Here is an 18972-nt window from a genome sequence, read left to right as displayed (position 1 = left end):
TATTTTAGGAAATGGGCTGAACCAGATTTGATTGGGGAGCTGAAGGAAAAAGAACCCTTAGGAGACAGTGATTAAAGTATAAGAAAAGAAACATGCTGTTTGAAAGAAAGGAACTAAAATCAGACATATCAGTATTACAGTGGAGTAGAAGGAACTGCAAAGGCATGAGAAAGGAGCGACCGATGTTAATTGTAAGGGGACACTAGCAGGGATGACAGCAGAACAGCTATGGCTGGAGTTTCTGGAAGCAATATGGAACACACAGGATAGATTCGTCCCAAAGAAGAAGCATCCTAAGGGAGAATGATACAACTGTGACTGAGAAGGGAAGTCAAAGACAGCATAAAAGCAAAAAAAAAAAGAGTATGTAAGAGGCTCAGACAGCTGTACTTGCTGGAGTTTGAGGGGGGATTTCACTGAAACCTACTGAATACTGAAAGTCTAGGTAGAATGTGAAGAGGATGTCTCCTATAGTGGGGGAGTCTAGGACCACAGATAGAATGGATGTTAAGAGGATGTCTCCTATAGTGGGGGAGTCTAGGACCAGAGGGCAGAGCCTCAGAATATAAGGATGTTCCTTTAGATCAGAGCTGACTCCTTTGTCTATCCTACCTGCTATTTCCTCAAAGAATTCCAACAGAAACGTCAGGTAAGATTTCTCCTTAAGGAAACCATGTTGACTTTCAGCCTTTATTATCATGTGCCTCCAAGCACGCTGAAACCTCGTCTTTTATAATGGACTCCAACATCTCACCAACCACTAAAGTCAGGTGAACTGGCCTATAATTTCTCCCTCCCTTCTTAAAGAGGGAGTGACATTGCAATTTTCCAGCCCTCTGGAACCATTCCAGAATCTAGTGATTCAGGAAAGATCACTACTAAGGCATTCACAATTTCTTCAGCTATCTGTTTCAGAACCTTAGAGTGTAGTCTATCTGGTCCAGGTGACTTATCTAACTTAAGTTCTTTAAGCTTCCCAAGCACCTTCTCATTAGCAATAGCAACTGCACTCACTTCTGCCCTTAATACTCTCGAATTTCCAGCATACTGCTGGTATCTTCCACAGTGAAGACTGGTGCAAAATACTTATTGAGTTCATTGCTATTTCTTTGTCCCCCATTACTACCACTCCAGCATCAATTTACAGTGGTCTGTTAACCATACACTCTATATATATATATCTATATATATATATATCTGAAAAAACTGTTTTCTTGTATATTATTGGGTAGTCTGCCTTCATATTTCATCTTTTCTCTCCTTATTGGTTGTTTTAGTTGCCTTCTGTTTGTTTTAAAAATATTCCCAATCCTCTAGCTTCTCACTATTTCTTCCCTTTATTACCATAAGATCATAAGGCATAGGAGCAGAATCAGGCCATTCTGCCCATCGAATCTGCTCCGCCATTCCATCATGGCTGATTTGTTGTTCCTCTCAACTCCATTCTCCTGCTGTCTCCTCGTAACCTTTGATGCCCTAACTAATCAAGAAACTATCAACCTCTGCTTTAAATATACTCAATGACTTGGCCTCCACAGCCATCGGTGGCAATGAATTCCACAGATTCACCACCATTTGGCCAAAGAATTTCTCCTCATTTCTGTTCTAAAGGGACATCCTTGTATTCTTAGGCTGTGCCTTCTGGTCCTAGACTCCCCCATTATAGAAAACATTCTCTCCCTGACCACCCTATCTAGGTTTCTCAGTATTTGATAGGTTTCATTGAGATCCCCCCTCCCCCATTCTTCTGACCTCCAGTGCGTACCGGCCCAGGGCCATCAAATGCTCCTCAAATTTCATTCCTGGGATCATTCTTGAAAACCTCCTCTGGACCCTCTCCAATGCCAGCACATCTGTTTTTAGATAAGGGGCCCAAAACTGCTCACAATACTCCAAGTGTGGTCTGACTAATGCCTTGTAAAGCCTCAGCACTACATCGTTGCTTTTGTGTTCTAGTCCTCTCAAAGTGAATGCTAACATTGCATTTCCTTTCTTACCATCAACTAACTCAACCTGCAAGTTAGCTTTTAAAGTATCTTGCATGAGGACTCCCGATTTCTGAATTTGCTTTCCAGTTAAAAAATAGACCTTGCCTTTATTCCTTGTACCAAAGTACATGAACATATACTTCACTACATCTGCCACTTCTTTGCCCCTTTTCCTAGTCTGTCTAAGTCCTTCTGCAGGCTCCCTGCTTCCTCAACACGGCCCCTCCACCTATCTTGGTATCCGCAAACTTGGTCACAAAGCTAATAATTCCATCATCCAAATCATTGATATATAATGTGAAAAGCATCAGTCCCAACTCCAATCCCTGTGGATCAGCACTAGTCTCTGCCAGCCAACCAGAAAACACACACACACACCCCCACCCCCCCCCCCCACCCCAGGCTTGCCTGTGCTTTGCCCTTGCTCCCATCTTTCCCTCTTCACTAACGATCTCTGCCTCCCCTGAAACTCTTTTGCTTTGCCGTTAGCCCCTTTGCCCTCCCACCTGCCACATTCGCATCCTTTTTTACCTGCACCAAATACTCCTCCCACACACCGTCCTTTGGGCCCCTGCATTATCGGGAAGTGGAATGATTTTTTTCAGCATAATGGTCACTACTAGTTAGCACAGATGCTGTTCAGCTCTTTTCCATAGTAATGGTGGTGATCTTGGTACCAATTCTACACAATGCCACATGTAAACAAACAGCACACATTCCGAAGAAGTGGACTTGAGCAGATCTGAATGGGCCTTTAGAGTATTAGCAAAGCTTAATGACTTTAGCTGCAGGGTATTCTTTAACAATAGTAATAGCAGCATTTCCCTTTTGTTTTGGAAGCTTACTACAGAACATTTGCAAATGCTGCAAGCTAATTTTCTTTTCCATTGGTTGCAGATCTTTCTAAACCACTTTTATTCTGGCCCCAGCAGGGTGCCAGTGCCATTGGCTTCTGACACCCACATCTCCCACTAAAAGCACAGACCTCCATATGCCCAGCAGATTGTATGCTGCTCCAGATTCCAGTATATGCAGCCTCTTATGTCTCTATAGTCATTATAAATATTATGACAGTAATGCTGTTTCCTGATAGTTTACAGTCACTGAGTTACCAGGTTAACAGCACAGAATTTATATCAGTAGTAAATTTACAGTAAACTCACTGTAGCAGGCAAGCAGAAAGATACCTTTTGTGCTGCATTTTAAGAAAATGAACTTCAGTAAGTGCAGCAAGGTTATTAAAACATGTTTTTCATGATATAGAAAATTTCACAACTCTCATATTCTCCAAAAGACAACTAATGAAGTATTATAGAAGCAACACACACAAAATGCTGGAGGAACTCAGCAGGTCTGGCAGCACCTATGGAAATAAGTAGTCAATGTTTTGGGCCGAGACCCTTCTTTGGGAAGTATTATAGAAGACCAGTTGTAACTGCAATGTATGACTCTGACCAGAATAAGGCCCCCAGCGATCTGATTTCTGTGATGTTGATTGGGATCTTCTATCCCCAAAGAGAGTAGATAGGGCTCCTTTTAGCATCGTACCTGAAAGGTGGTGCTTCTGACAGTGACAATGATCCTGAATATTGCATGGAAGTTTCAGGTTAATTTTATGCCTTATGAGAATAGGTTGAGTGAACTTGGCCTTTTCTCCTTGGAGCGACGGAGGATGAGAGATGACCTGATAGAGGTGTACAAGATGATGAGGGGCATTGATCATGTGAATAGTCAGAGGCTTTTTCCCCAGGGCAGAAATGGCTAACACGAGGGGTTATAGTTTTAAGGTGCTTGGAAGTAGGTACAAGGGGGATGTCAGAGGTAAGTTTTTCACACAGAGTGTGGTGGGTGAGTGGAATGCACTGCTGGCAACGGTGGTATTTGCGGGTCTTTCAGGAGACTCTTAGATAGGTACATGAAGCTTAGAAAAATAGAGGGCTATGTGCCAGGGAAATTCCAGGCAGTTTCTAGAGTAGGTTACATGGTTGGTACAACATTGTGGGCCAAAGGGCCTGTAATGTGCTTTAGATTTCTATGTTTCTTTACCTGGTTTCCATATTGTATTTTTTCTCATTAACGTTTCTTACTCCTTGAGTCTTCACCCCTCCTTATTCAGTTTTGATATTGCTTTTGTCTTGGTGAAAACAAGACAACTCCACCCTTGTAAAATAGACCCTCCACCAAGCTCCCTTTCATTTCCTCCTTGAATATGCCTTACTCACCGAATCAAGTGTGAATTCTTTCCTCTAATCCTTCAAATCGGGCTTCTGTCATTACAAAATTATTTGTTAACAGCTATTATCATAAACACCAATAGCATTCTATGGAATGGTCCACAGGCCATCATGAAAGCAAGTTAAATGCTGGGAAATAGTATCAATAGACAATAGGTGCAGTAGACCATTCGGCCCTTCAAGCCTGCACTGCCATTTTGAGATCATGGCTGATCATCTACCCGGTTCCTGCCTTGTCCCCATATCCCTTGATTCCCCTATCCATAAGATGCCTATCTAGCTCCTTCTTGAAAGCATCCAGAGAATTGGCCTCCACTGCCTTCTGAGGCAGTGCATTCCACACCCCCACAACTCTCTGGGAGAAGAAGTTTTTCCTTAACTCTGTCCTAAATGACCTACTCTTTATTCTCAAACCATGCCCTCTGGTACTGGACTCTCCCAGCATCTGGAACATATTTCCAGCCTCTATCTTGTCCAATCCCTTAATAATCTTATAAGTTGCAATCAGATCCCCTCTCAATCTCCTTAATTCTGAAGGATGTTGAATCCCATTTCAAAGTAAGCAAAAATGTATTAATTGCTCATATTTTATGAGCAAACAGATGGTAATATATTTAAGAAAGCAGCATGTATATGATCATGTAAAGTTGCCTACTCTTCTTGGACGTAATGCTGTGATATTTAATCACCAGGCTCCAACTATCTGATTCAGTCAAACCGTCTTTTACCTATTTTCAATATAATTGACAAGTGTAGAAAGGTAATGAAAAAATGTATACTTTTAAAGATTTTATTATCTTTCAGCTGAAATGCTCTCAGCTGTCTTCAGAAAGTTAATCAGTAATTCTTGGCAGCAGTGATGCACCAAAAACTCAATCATCCTGTTCTTTCCACTCTCCCCAGTGTCCTTGTCTCCTGTGCTGGGGGATGATTCTGTTCAGCATTTATGTATACAAGACACATCACAAATATTCTTGAACTTCATAAATTTGGCTCTATCAAATAATTAATGTTGGTCATGCTTTTTGGTTACAGTTGCTGAAGATATATGTGTGTGATATTTTCTCTGTGCCTGTGTTTTGTACTCTAATCGGATAGCATTAACTACCAGAGACATGCACTGCTCGATGACAGAAACTATGTGGGCACAATGAGATAAATAAAAGAAATCAGCAGAGAAATGACAGTAACTGTAACAATAATACCTTAAGATATTGCCTCTATTGTACCAAAGCATGGCAAGGCACTTCACAGTAGTAAAACTAAACATAATTAAACCCACCTCAGGAAATATTAGGACATACAACTCAAAGCTTGGTCAGGGAGATGATTTTTAAAGAGTTTTACAGAGTATTTAAGGAACAAACAGGTTAAGGAGAGACAGAAAGGTGAAAGGAGGAAAAACTAGAGTTTAGGAGTTTAGGCCCTTGATAACCGAAGGCCCAGCTATCAAGGGTTGTAGTAATAAAATCTGAAGGTAGTCAAAAGGCCAGAATTGGAAAACCACAGTTATCACTTGAGGGTTTTAGGGCTGAGGAGATTAAAGATGGGGAGGGGCAAGGCTGTGGAAGTATTTGAAAACAGAAATGAATAGTGCCTTTAAATTTTGCCAAGGACAACTTAAGAGATTTCAGAAGGAGGCTTTGTTTCCTCAGTACAATATGGCAAAGATTGTATTTAATTTAAATTTGATACTTCATAGTTTGGAAAAATTGAACCTGGTCCCAACATATCAATGTAGTCATAAAGAAGGCAAGACAGCTGCTATACTTTATTAGGAGTTTGAAGAGATTTGGCATGTCAACAAATACACTCAAAAACTTCTATAGATGTACCGTGGAGAGCATTCTGACATACAGTATACAGTACTTCTGTTTTTGCACATTTTAAAAAATCTATTCAGTATACGTATTTACTTGTTTATTTATTATTATGTTTTATTTTATTCATCATTATTATTATTTTTCTCTCTCTGCTAGATTATGTATTGCATTGAATTGCTGCTGCTAAGTTAACAAATTTCACGTCATATGCCGGTGATAATAAACCTGATTCTGAAATTATTAAATGAAAATTCATGAGAATTACTCGCATTTGCTTGAGATTAGGCTTCTTAGAGGCTGCGAATTGGTGGGGGCAGGGGGTGGTCTTTATTTTAGCAAATAGCCTAAGCACTTAGCATAGCTTTTATACAAATCACAGTGGCTGTGTTGTAATGCATTTACCCTGCTGGGCCATTATCTCCTCTTCCTTCAAGTACAGTTCTTATCTAATGTCACCTATAGATATCTCTTGGTGAGCTTGGATAAAGCTCCTAAAAAATAATGTAAAAAAGGATATTAATGCACCTGTCAAAAAGACAGATTTGTCTCTAACTGGCACCAATACAATATGAAAAAGCAATAAGGCAGTGTTAAGCATTTGTTATAAACCAGTTTTATTGATTTATATATTGAAATGCAGTTTTCAGTAATTTAGACTGAAATATGCTTTTTTTTCACTAATGTTTTATCTCCTCACTCCCCAGTGTATTACTCCAAACAGTCCTGCTGACTCTTCAAGGTTAGAAACTACTTGTATTTTTGTATATTGCATTATCCGAAACAGCTATATTCTAACAAGGGGAACATCCTGATAGACAGAAAATAGTAAAAGCATGTATTATGCAGAATCTGTAGGGACAGCGAAGTTAATGTTTCAAGTATAATTTTCATTCAGAATATCATTAAGACTGAAATAATAACTTGTCTGTCTAACTGCCCAAGTATTTCCTACATATTGTATCTTCAATATTTATTTTTAATCACTTTTATAATTTATTTAATTAATTTATCACATTCCGCGATGAATATTTTGATAAAGTATGGGAGATTAGTACAGATTGTAATGCTAATGTTCAATAGGATTTTTGCATATTAGTGTAAAAGAAAGGAACGGAAAGAAAGAGTATGTAGTAAATGAGGCTTAAGAATTCTTGTTTGTTCTATCATGATTCCAGAAGCTATGGTAGTGGTTAACTTCATTACAACCAGTGAATAATAAACTTGTGAAACTAATCTAATAAATAGCAATAATAGGACGAAACACGAAAATAGGATGACTTTAGGAAACTTGACTATAAAAGCTGCAACACACACAAAATGCTGGAGGAACTCAGCAGGCCGGCAACATCTATGGAAAAGAGATGTTTTGATGTTGATGTTTTGGGCTGAGACCCTTCATCGTGTCCTGAAACGTTGATTGTTTACCCTTTTCCAAAGATGTTGCCTGGCATTCTGAGTTCCTCCAGCATTTTGTGTGCGTTGCTTGGATTTCCCGCATCTGTAGATTTCCCATGTTTATAAAAGCTGCAATATACTTAATGTAGACTGCTTGTAGACCATATTCTCAATCAGAAAATAAACACGGTGCTCTCTTATTATTGAAATGTGTGAGGATGTTAAATAATGCATATATGTTTTTCGAAACCTCAAGACTTTGCAAAGTGTTCACATAAATGAAAATTCTTTGCAGTGCCCATGCCGATCACACAATCAGCAATATTATAGTGATTAGATAACTGGGAACGAATTCTCCTTGGTCTCATGCATTGGGTGAGTAATATAGTGAAAGACAAATACAAGAAAATCTGCAGATGCTAGAAATCCAAAACAACACGGGTACAATGGAGGAACTCAGCAGGCCAGGTAGCATCTGTGGAAAAGAGTGAACAGTCAATGTTTTGGGCCGAGACCCTTCATCAGGACTGGAAAGGAAGGGGAGCAGTCAGAATAACAAGGTGGGAGGAGGGAAGGAAGAATTACAAAGTGGCAGGTGATAGGTGAAACTGGGAGAAGGGAAGGAGATGAAATAAAGAGCTCAGAAATTGAATGGTGAAAGAGATAAAGCTCTGGATAAGGGGGAATCTGATAGGAGAGCACAGAAGACCATGGAAAAAAGGGAAGGGGGAAGAGCACCAGGGGGAGGTGATGGACAGGTAAGAAGAGAAGGTGAAAGAGGGAAACAGGAAAGGGGAATGGTGAAGTGGGAAAATTCGAGTAATTGACGTCCGTGCCATCAATTTGGAGGTTACCCAGACAGAATATAAGGTGTTGCTCCTCCAACCTAAGTGTGGCCTCTTCTTGGCTTTAGAGAAGGCCACGGACTGACATGTTGGAATGGGAATGGGAAGTAGAATTGAAATGGGTGGCCAGCAGGCAATCATGCTTTTTGTGGTTGTTGGAGAGAGGTTGTAAGATGTGTGCAGAACTTCCGACACAGTTCCAGGGAAATGAGAAAAACATACATAAGCATGACTCTTAAAGTTGTAATTTAGAGGCTAACAACAAAATTCAAGCCACTTATATTTCAATCAAATTGATCAAGGGTTAAATATTGGGAAAGTCATGGGTCAGTTTGCCTGCTCAGCTTCAAAGTAGGCTGTAGAATCTATTACATCCACCTGAGGAAGCAGAATCAGCTCCTGCCTAAGTAGAACCCGGACTCACTGCAATTTGTCTATTGCCACTATAGGTCCACAGTGGATACAATCTCACAGGCTTTTCACTTGCCCTTGGAGCACCTGGACAATGGCAATACACACATCAGGCTGGTGTTTATTGATTACAGCTCAACATTCAACACAATCATACCCTTCGTTCTAATCAAATCTTGAGGTTCTCACCAGGAGTGCACAGTCTATGCAGGTTGCAGATAACATCTCTTCCTTGCCAACAATCAACCCTGGTGCCCCTTAAGGATGTGTGCTTATCCCATTGCTCTACTCTCTCTGTACCCACGACAGTGTGGCTAGATACCACTCAAATGCCATCAATAAACCTGCTAATGACACTACTACTGTTGGCAGAATTTCAGATGGTGTTGATGGCTTACAGGAGCGAGATAGATCAGCTAGTTGAGCAGAACTACAGCAACAACCTCACACTCAATGTCAGTAAGAGCAAGGAATCGATTGTGGACTACAGGAAGGGAAGTCGAGGGAACACACACCAGTCCTCATTGAGGGATGAGAAGTGGAGAGGGTGAGCAGTTTCAAGTTCCTGGGTGTCAACGTCACTGAGGATCTATCCTGGGCCCAACAGACTGATACAATTACAAATAAGGCATGACAATGGCTGTACTTCATTAGGAGTCTGAAGAAAATAGGTGTGTCACCGAAGACACTCAATAATCTCTACAGATGTACGGTGGAGAGCACTGACTGTTGCATCACCTTCTGGTATGGAGCGGCCACTGCAAAGGATCGGAAAAAACTGCAGCAAGTTGTAAACTCAGCCAGCTTCATTGTGGGCACTAGCAAGCCTTCAAAAGATGATACCTCAAAAAGCAGCATCCGTCACCCAGGGCATGCCCACTTCTCATTGCTACTGTCGAGGAGGAGGTACAGGAGACTGGAGACAAACACTCAACATTTTAGGAGCAGCTTCTTTCCATCAGATTTCTGAATGGACGATGAAGGCATGAACACTTCCTCTGCATTTTACTCCCTCCCCTTTTGCACTACTTATTTCATTTATATGTGTATCTTTTATTAATATGTATTGCAATGTACTGCTGCCGCAAAACAACAAATTTCATGACATATTCCAGTGATATTAAACCTGATTCTGACCTTGGTTTAAAAAGAATCATCACTCTGCTGAGTCAAATTAAGCTGGCTCAAATTAATTGAACAAATTTAATCTGATTCAGCAAATTAAGTTGGCCAAATTTGACGAATGTATTATGATTTAAAAACCCAATAAAGAATGAAAAATGTACAGAGAACTGGTGGAAGGAGAACACACATTCTTATAAACGCAATTTAATTCAGACCTGTTCTCTGTCTTACAAATTGGTCTGAATTTGGGATTTGATGGAAATGGCAGACCTTATGGGCACTCATTTTGCCCGTATTCATTGACTAGAAACACTTACTAAAAACGCTAGTGGCCTGCAGTATAAATTGGTAAATTTGTTTTGCATTGTGTTAGTGAGCCATGGACATTAGAAACACCCATACTTTTGGACCATAATTAAGATAACAGGCTTCTGATTAAGAGAAGAGTTAATTTCTGTTCAGTATCTAAATACAGAGGAATCTTGGACTGTCAGTCCTTGAAAGAGAAAACACTTGAAAGAGGAATACTGTATACTTGTCTTCATCAGCTGGGGCACTGAGTATAAAATTCAGCAAGCCATGTTACACCTGTGTAAAACTTTGGTTATGAGTATAGTGTCCATTCCATCTGAGGTTAGATGTGGAGAGGATGTTTTCATTCATAGGAGAGTCTAGGGTCTGAGGGCACAGCCTCTGAAGAAAGAGGTAGCCCCTTAAAATTGAGATGGAGGAATTTCTTCAGCTAGGTGATTAATCTGTGGAAATTGTTGCCACAGAGGGCAGTGAGGTCAAGTCCTTGGGTGTATTTAAGACAGTGATTGATATGTTCTTGATTGGTAAGGCAGTTAAGTGTTATGTTAAAATGGTGGGAGAATGGGATTGAGAAAAAAATCAGCCATTGAATGACAGAGCAGACTCTACGGACCAAATGGACAAACATTACTTCTATATCTCATGGTCTTTGAGCTCAGTGATGATCGGGCTCCGCAGCTGTGGACTCACTCTCAGTGACTCTGCAGTTGATGTTCCATGCGTCTTTGTTTACTTTTCTTCACCATTTGTCCGATCCGTCCTCTTTTGCAAATTGGACACGTGGCAGTCTTGTGGTGTGTGTTTTTGAGTGAACGCTATTGTATTTCTTTGTTTTGTGAGTGCCTGCAAGAGGACGAATCTCAAGCTTGTATATGGTTTACATACTTGGAGAATAAATTAGAACTTTGAGTATTCAGGAAGAATGCGGAGGCTTTGGAGAGGATGCCGAAGAGGTTTACTAGGATATCGCTGGTCTAGAGTGCATTGAATGCAAGGACAAGCTGCACAATCATGGATTATTTTCTCTGATGTTTCAGAGGCTGCGGGCTGGCCAGATAAAAGTATATAAGAGGCAAAGGTAGATAGTCCGAGTTTTTTTCAGGATTGAAATATCAAAATACTAGAGGGTATAGCTTTAAGAGGGGGAAAGTTTAAAGGAAACTTACAGGGTAACTTTATTTTACATAGAGATTGGTAAATGGCTGGTACGCTTTTCTAAGGAAGGAGATTATAAAGAACATTTCAGAGGTACTTATACATTTGAACAAACAGGGAACTGGATGGATATGCGCCACATGAGGGTCAGTTGGGATTGGGTTAAATTGGCATCATGGCTAACTCAGATATTATAGGCCGAATGGCCTACTCTTGTGCTGCACTGTTCTATGTTCTATGGTCTCAGTGTGAGTTGAATCACTTAGACAACTAAGTGATGAGAAATTGTGAGACTAACTGTTTACAAGAAATTAAGAATAAGAACCAGCCGAAGGTCATATGGCCTCTCGAGTTCGCTCTGCCATTCAATAAATTCATGATTGACTCTAACCTAATTCTGCCCATGCTCAAATCCTTTGAATCCCTTGGTGTTCAAAAATCTATCAGTTTCAGCCTTGAATATGCACAATTATGCATACACAAACATTTTGATAGAGGACTGTAAATATTTGGCTCTTTGAATCAAGAGATTTCTCTTCATCTCAGTCCTAAATATTCAATCAGCTCACTCTGAGATTATGTCCAGACTGTATTGTCAGTGGAAGTAGTCAGTAATAACCCTATTAATCCCTCTTGTATATTTCAATGTGATGATCTATTACCAATCTAAGCTCTAGTGAAATCAGGTATATTTTAATACTCCCTTCCATGCTATGAAGACTAAATGTATACATCATTCTCCAGGTGATACCTTAGCAAATACGTGCAGGACTTCACAACTTAACATCGTGTCAGAAGTCGGCGTTAGGTCTAAACGGGGAGCATAAATGAATACCGCAAGTTACTGAGAATGACTGTCCAATGTGAATTCTGGGATTCAGCTGTGCATGCAGAGCTGAACTGTCAGGAGTGGAACACATAATCTTCATAGTGAACAGGTTTGGGATTCCAGTGTGGCTATGCAAGGAAGTGCTACAGAAGATACATGAAGGGCACCTTGGTGAGTAAGATTGTAAACGAAGAGCTTGTAAAGTGATGTACTTGATGCACCATCAATAACTCACACTGAGACGTAAGGCGAGATATCGGCTTTTATTGACTGGAAGAAGGAACCAGGAGTGAGTGTCTATCATACAATGTCCTGGAGACTGAGGCCGAGCGTCAGGCCTCAGATCGCCTTTATATAGGGGCCTGTGGGAGGAGCCACAGGAGCAGTCAGCAGGAGGCGTGTCCAGACAGGCACATAGTTCACCACATTCACCCCCCCTTTGTTTGAAAGAGTCCCCATGTGGCGAAGTTTCTTACAAGTCAAGTCTATCAGGTGGTCGAATCTGTCGCTGCGATCTACGTAGCACCGGCTGTGATCGCATGGATGCCGGCAACATCGGTGATTGCACGGGGACGGAGGTTGCGCTTGTTCCTGCCCACTAGGCGCCGGTGATCCCTCACGCATGTGCGAGGCGCCTGGTATAAATGCGTACGAAACGCCCGGTATACAAGTGTCGTGAGGAGTCTGTGTAGGGCCTGGTGAGTACGGTGTCACCTCAGGTGCAGGGTTCATAGTTACCGGAGAGCCTTCAGGGTAGTGGTCTGCTGCACCTGCGGGTGCCAGGTCGCGGATGGAGACCGTGTCCTCCCGCCCATCAGGTAAGACCACGTAAGCATACTGGGGGTTCGCATGTAGAAGGTGAACCCTCTCTACCAGCGGGGAGTATTTATTGCTCCTCACATGTTTCCGGAGCAGCACTGGCCATGGGGACGTCAGCCAAACTGGTAGGGTGATCCCAGTGACAGACTTCCTGGGAAAAGAGAATAGGCGTTCGTGAGGGGTGGCATTGGTGGACGTACATAACGGAGAGCGGATAGAGTGCAGTGCCTCAGGGAGGACCTCCTGCCATCGAGAGACCGGCAACCCTTTTGACTTAAGGGCTAAAAGTGTGGCCTTCCACACTGTGGCATTCTCCCGCTCCACCTGGCCATTACCCCGGGGATTATAACTCGTGGTCCGACTGGTAGCAATGCCCCTAGCTAGCAAGTACTGGTGCAGCTCCTCACTCATAAAGGAGGACCCTCTATCGCTGTGGGTATAGCAGGGATACTCGAACAGAGTGAAGAGCTGGCGCAGGGCTTTTATGACGGACGTGGCAGTGGTGTCGGGGCAGGGGATGGCAAAGGGGAACCGTGAGTACTCGTCGATAACACTGAGAAAATAGACATTGCGGTCAGTGGAGGGAAGGGGGCCCTTAAAGTCAACACTCAGTCGTTCAAAAGGGCGGGTGGCCTTGACAAGTTGTGCCGGGTCAGGACGGTAGAAGTGCGGTTTGCACTCAGCGCAAATTTGGCAGTCCCTGGTCATCGTCCTGATGTCCTCCAGGGAGTATGGCAGGTTCCGTGCTTTCACAAAATGGTAAAATCGGGTGACCCCCGGATGGCAAAGTTGTGCATGAAGGGTGTATAGCTGGTCGAGCTGTGTGCTAGCACATGTTCCCCGGGATAGGGCATCAGGGGGCTCATTGAGTCTGCCAGGCCGGTACAGGATGTCATAGTTGTAGGTGGAGAGTTCTATTCTCCACCGCAAAATCTTATCATTTTTGATTTTGCCCCGCTGTTGGTTGCTGAACAGGAACGCAACCGAGCGCTGGTCGGTCAGCAAGGTGAACCTTTTGCCAGCAAGATAGTGCCTCCAGTGCCTAACAGCCTCCACTATGGCCTGGGCTTCTTTCTCCACCGCGGAGTGCCGAATTTCGGAGCCTTGGAGGGTGCGAGAAAAGAATGCTACTGGTCTGCCTTCCTGATTGAGGGTAGCAGCCAGAGCAAAATTGGAGGCATCACACTCCACTTGGAAGGGAGTGGTCTCGTCCACGGCATGCATTGTAGCTTTGACAATGTCCTCTTTAATGCAGCTGAAGGCCGCGCGGGCCTCAGCAGAGAGGGGAAACGAGGTAGACTTGACCAGGGGGCGTGCCTTGTCTGCGTAATGGGGGACCCATTGGGCGTAATAGGAAAAAAAACCCAGGCACCGTCTGAGGGCCTTGAGAGTGGTGGGAAGAGGGAGTTCTAACAGGGGGCGCATACGTTCGGGATCAGGGCCAATAACCCCGTTTTCCACGACATACCCAAGTATAGCAAGGCGGGTGGTTCCAAACACACACTTGACCCTGTTATAAGTAAGGTTCAGAGCTGCGGCCACTTGGAGAAATCGTTGGAGGTTGGCGTTGTGATCTGGCCTGTCGTGACCACAGATGGTGATGTTATCCAGATAGGGAAATGTGGCCTGCAGTTGGTACTGGTCCACCATCCGGTCCATTTCCCTCTGGAAGACAGAGACACCATTCGTGACACCAAAAGGGACGCGCAGGAAGTGATAGAGCCTGCCGCCCGCCTCGAAGGCGGTGTAGGGGCGGTCCTCTGGGCAGATGGGGAGCTGGTGATAAGCGGATTTCAGATCTATTGTCAAGTACACCTTGTACTGAGCAATCTGGTTGACCATATCCGCGATGCGGGGTAGGGGGTATGCGTCACGCTGCGTAAACCTATTGATGGTTTGACTATAGTCCACCACCATCCTATTTTTCTGCCCAGTCTGAATAACAACCACCTGGGCCCTCCAAGGGCTTGAGCTTGGCTCAATGATCCCCTCCCTGAGCAGCCGCTGCACCTCCGACTGAATGAAGGCCCTGTCCCCCGCGCTGTACCTCCTGCTTTTAGTTGCCACAGGCTTACAGTCAGGGGTCAGGTTGGCGAACAGCGGTAGGGGAGGGACCTTGAGAGTGGAGAGGCTGCAAGTGGTGTCGGTAGCGCAGCTGTCGGCCTGGTTTTGGATGGGACGTGTGGGCCCGTGTGTGTGTGTGGTCAGTAGCGGGGTATGTGAAGAAGTCCCACCAAACTGAGGATTCCTGACAGTGAGTGGTGGGAGGGGCCCGTCGTATGCCATAGTCACACTTTCGAGATGGCTCTGGAAGTCCAGCCCCAATAGCACAGGTGCGCACAGTTGAGGCATGACCAGTAGCTCAAAGTTCCGATATTCTGTGCCTTGCACCACCAATGTCGCTACACAACCCGCCCGGATGTCTGTGGACTGCGACCCAGAAGCCAAATGGAACCTCCGACTTACCGGCTGCGTTGCAAGTCTGCAGCGTTGCACTGTGTCCGGGTGAATAAAACTCCCAGTGCTGCCCGTGTCAAACAGGCATCTAGTCCTGTGCCCCTCCAGCCGGATGTCCATCATGGACCTTGCAAGCTGGTGTGGGGCGCTTTGGTCGAGAGTTACAGTGGCCAGAGTTGAATCGCCGTCGGGGTGCCCGGTCAGCATCGGAGGGCCGGGGGCGGGGCATGCTGACGTCGACAAAGATAGCCGCTTACATCCGGGGTACCCGGTCAGCATCCGAGGGTTGGGGGCGGGGCGTGCTGACGCCGACAAAGATGGCCGCTCACATCCGGGGTACCCGGTCAGCATCCGAGGGTTGGGGGCGCGGCGTGCTGACGTCGACAAAGATCCGGGCATGCAAGATGGCGGCCCCCACGTTTCACCCGCAGCGCTGCACTCCGCTCGAGGTTGAGACTTACAGACCTTGGCGAAGTGGCCCCGCTTTCCGCAGCTGGAGGCGCTGGACAGCGTTGTCAAGGGTGTTTTTTATGGCCGCAGAAATAACACACGGGCTTCTGACGGGCCACCGCTGTGGTCAGGGTCGGGGAGCTCATGGAATCGCGACTGGCAGCGGCGTTGGCGAATTCGCTCCCGGGAGCCGGCGGTGGCGGGGTCTGAGGTGTCCATGGAACCGGCGGGGAATCGCGCGACTGGACAGCGTCAGCATTATGCAAAGCAGCTTCTAGAGCGTTGGCCGTCTCTATCGCCGAGCGTAAGGTAAGGTCGGCATTTTCCAGCAGCCGCTGGCGCATGTACACTGACCTCAGTCCCGTCACAAAGGCATCTCGCACCAGCAGCTCCGCATGCTGTTCTGCCGTGAGCGTCTTGCAGTCACAAGGTCGGACGAGTGTCTGTAGTGCTCGGAGAAACTCAGCGCACGATTCGCCAGGCCGCTGTTGCCGGGTAGCTAAGCGATGTCTTGCGTAGACGGTGTTCACCGGCCGCAGGTACTGTCGTTTGAGGGCGTCCAGTGCCCCATCGTAGGTCGGCAGGTCCCGGATAATGGAGTAAACTTTGGCGGTGACCCTCGAGAGTAGGATTCTGTGCATAACGGCGGGTTCAGTTGCACGAACCTCCTCCAAGTACGATTGGAAGCATGCAAGCCAGTGTTCAAAAGCGAGAGCTGCGTCAGGGTCTTGAGGGTCCAAATCCAACCTTTCCGGATGCAAAACGGTTTCCATGTTTTAAAACTTCCAGTCAATAAAATTGATGCACCATCAATAACTCACACTGAGACGTAAGGCGAGATATCGGCTTTTATTGACTGGAAGAAGGAACCAGGAGTGAGTGTCCATCATACTATGTCCTGGAGACTGAGGCCGAGCGTCAGGCCTCAGATCGCCTTTATACAGGGGCCTGTGGGAGGAGCCACAGGAGCAGTCAGCAGGGGGCGTGTCCAGACAGGCACATAGTTCACCACAGTACTGGCCAAAAATGAACCAAGACATCAGTCAGACACTGCTTCATGTGAAATATGCCTTATCTACAGACCAAAGCAGAAAGCAGAACCATTTACACCACACCTGGTACCAGACAGGCGGAATTTCAAAGTTGGAGTGGATTTGTTTGACTGCAATGGGAAGAGTCACATTGTTGTAACAGACTACTTTTCCAGTTACCCAGAGGTTGCAACACTGCAATCAACATCCAGCAAAATGGTCATCACCTTCCTGAAAGCTGAGTCTGGGAAGCATGGAGTTCCATGTGAGATAGTAATCAGGCAATGGTCCACAATTTTCGAGCGGTGAATTTGAGTACTTTGCCAATAATGGGGGGTTTTGACATATAACTTTAAGGCCACGTCACCCAGAATCTAACAGGAGAGAGTTCGGTCAAGGTAGCAAAGGGCCTCATGAAGAATGTGCAAGATGGACAAGAGAGCTTCCACAGAAGTCTGATGCCTTACAGAAGTGTGTCGCTGCAGATGGGTCAACGCATACGTACTGACCTTCCACTGCACAAAATCCTATTGACACCTAAAGGTGCACACAAGGTCAACTTGACTAAAGAGAAAGGGGAAGAAAAACAGAAACATAATCATGTCAAAAAGCCTACCAGTCCTGAAGCCCAGAGATCAAGCACGAATCCAAGACCATGATCATGGTTATAGCACATGGTCCATTCAAGGATATGTGCAAGAAGAAGTTGCTCCACATTCCTACCAAATCCAGAAGGAGCAAGGACCACCTCTGAGAAGGAATCATGTGGATCTACGACCACAAGCTCCAACCCATATCTGTGATACATCACCTGTCAGTCAGTACACCACAAGGATCTGCAGATGTGAAAAATAAACTTGTTGTTCGGAGTTCTCAGAATGACACTAATATTTACACAGCAAGTGAAAGCAAGACATCTGTGGATATAAACAGCAGACCCAAAAGGACAATCAAACCACCTCAGAGACTGATTGAGAGATGTTGAGTGAAAAAGGGACTGTATTTGCTCATTACAATTGAAGTTACTGTAAATATCTATGTTGGAAAGCATTATTGTTGCTTACAGGTTTATGAGGACATAGTTTTGTGTTTATTTTCTTTAAAGGGGGAATATGTGTTATTATATATGTATTAATAAAGAACTGCAGTTCTTACTGTGCAATGCGGGCAGTTCACCTGGAACCAGATGTGATGTTGGTGGGCTAGTCGCACACACTCATGTTGGCTGGAGTGTCTAGAATAAAAGTATGTTAGTTTTTACCAATGCTGTTTGTCTTTATTAAGAACAAACATAATAATACTTGTATGTAACTTTCTGTGCTTTATATACCATGACACACTGATCGCCCATTTTCAGACTACATAAACTGAGCCAGGTCTTCCAGCAGTCACTCAGCCCAACTAAGCTTACTGATTGCTGGTCTTCAAAGAGTATCATTTTATGCAGTGTCTCCTTAAGACTGAATGTTTGTGAGTGCCTTTTACATTCACAAACATTAAAAAAAAATGGATAAACAATTGAAATATTTAAAATTATTTGCTACTATTAGATTTAATTAAATAACTGTACATTTAAAAAACAATTAAATTAAGTAAACAGGAAATTACATTCCTGTACTCTCTGTACTCTGTAGTCTGTACACTCTTGACCACAGACCAAGCAAACGAGAATCAGTGTTAATCCACATTTGACACTAAAAGTATAAGGGATTCAATGGTGCAACCAGGTGTTCAATTGTCAAACAGCTGGGTGAGAGGTACAATCTCTGTTTATAAGATCATCTTGAACTTCTACCCAGTTAAACTGGTAGAAGTCAGTATTTCCAAGTGGAATTGCTAGCTTTTAAGCAGGAACTCAATTCCACTATTTTGTCCAAAATATTATTTACTGGTCAAACCAGGAAATTAAAAAAATAACACAAGGAAAAAAATTACACCAGTAGAACTGGGGATTCAATTTCCTCTCTCATATATGAAAAACATTATCTGTCCAACAACAATGGCTTGAACCAAGGACCAATATCTCCTGCGTAACTGTCTAGAATGGAAGTATAAGTAACTAACGTGTTCTCAAATGTTGTATATAGAATTTTCAAAT

Source organism: Hypanus sabinus, chromosome 1 (genome assembly GCF_030144855.1).
Source record: "Hypanus sabinus isolate sHypSab1 chromosome 1, sHypSab1.hap1, whole genome shotgun sequence".
NCBI classification, from domain to species: domain Eukaryota; kingdom Metazoa; phylum Chordata; class Chondrichthyes; order Myliobatiformes; family Dasyatidae; genus Hypanus; species Hypanus sabinus.
This window is presented reverse-complemented; position numbering follows the sequence as displayed.